Source organism: Myotis davidii, unplaced genomic scaffold (assembly GCF_000327345.1).
Source record: "Myotis davidii unplaced genomic scaffold, ASM32734v1 scaffold609, whole genome shotgun sequence".
Lineage (NCBI taxonomy): Eukaryota > Metazoa > Chordata > Mammalia > Chiroptera > Vespertilionidae > Myotis > Myotis davidii.
In genome coordinates, this window is record NW_006300164.1 from 2,012,066 (window position 1) to 2,013,550 (window position 1,485).

Sequence of the window (1,485 nt, forward strand, 5' to 3'; positions counted from 1 at the left end):
ATATTATTCAACTTCTTTATTTTGCTCATTTGATGGGTGAAAAATTGCATTTACCTGATTAGTAGTGAGATTATGAATTTCTTTATACAGATTTATCTATTTGGTTCTACCCTTTGGTGAATTTCTTATTCACACAATTTATTTATTATTATCATTTTTTAAAATATATTTTTATTGAGCAGGGGGAGGCAGGGAGAGGAAGGGAGAGATAGAAATACGGACAGAAGAAACATCACCTGTCGGCGGCCTCCTGCAGGCCCCACTCAGGGGATCGAGTCCACAGCCGGGACGTGGGCCCTCACCCTGAACAGACCTGTGACCTCCTGGTTCAGGGGTCAACGCCCAGCCGCCCAGCCAGGCCCAATTCCTAGTGTTGAGAAGCGGAAAGTGTGAGATGAGCTGAGATTCAGCGAGAATCGCAGCCGGATGCCCCGGGGACCCCGAGGCCCCAGCACTTACACGGTCTCCCGTGCGGGACCCGGGCACCAGGGGGCGAACTGCCTCTGCTCATTCCCAGGGCTCGGCCCCGGGGGCACCTGTGAGGGGTGCACCAGGACCCGCTCCGCTGGAAGGGAGGTGACAGGAGTCTTGAAGGTCCGCTCCCCGCGTGAGCCAGCTCCCCTCTAGGCCTCCCTGGGACCAGCTACACACGGTCGTCCGTTCACTCCGGAGAGGGTCACTGCGCACCTACTGTGTGCAGGCCCAGAGCTGGGCCCGGGGTGCACAGAGGGGAGCGTCCCCCTCTGAGCGGCCTCCTGCCGGGGGCAAGACAGACAGACACAGCCGGGCGGGCGAACACGCCGGCAGCAGAACAGCCAGCATGAGGCGTGAGGCTTCCGCTGGGTGTCGTGGCGGCACTGTGGGCCCCCACGCGTGGCTGTGAAAGGCGTTAGAAGCAGAGTGAGGCAGGCAGGGCAGGGGCGGGAGAAGGAGGGATCCCGAGAGGCTGAGACCACAGAACGTTTTGTAGAAAAACAGGGCAGCAAAGACAGGGTGCTTTGAAACAAGGGCGTTTTTCTTGCAAAACAGCATGTTGCAGAAAGGCCAGGACCCGCTCAGAGAGCAGCGCAGGTGGACAGAGGGCCGGGCCGGCCTGTCGCCGATGTCGGGGGGCAGAGCGCTCGGGCCCCCTCCCCGACAGGGCCTCCCCGACGGGGTGCCGTGCTGGTGGCAGTAAACTCCCGCCTTGTTGCAACGCCTCTGGTCCGCGGCTTCATCCTTCGATTCCGTGAGATGCGACCCCGGCGGGGGATTCCTGCTCACCTTCCGCCATCGGCTTCTGTCGAGTGGGGCCTCGCGGCCCTGAGTGGGACCGGGGCTCCGGGCTTCGCTCTGTGGGATGTTGAAGTTGCTCCGTGAGCGTAGCAACCTGCCAGCGGCCTCTGGGGGCCCCAGCCCCTCCCAGCCTGAGCCCCCCAGCCTGAGCCCCAGCCCGGGCAGCGGGCACGGCTGTGATGACAGCTGGGGGCCTCTGGGGCGCGGGGG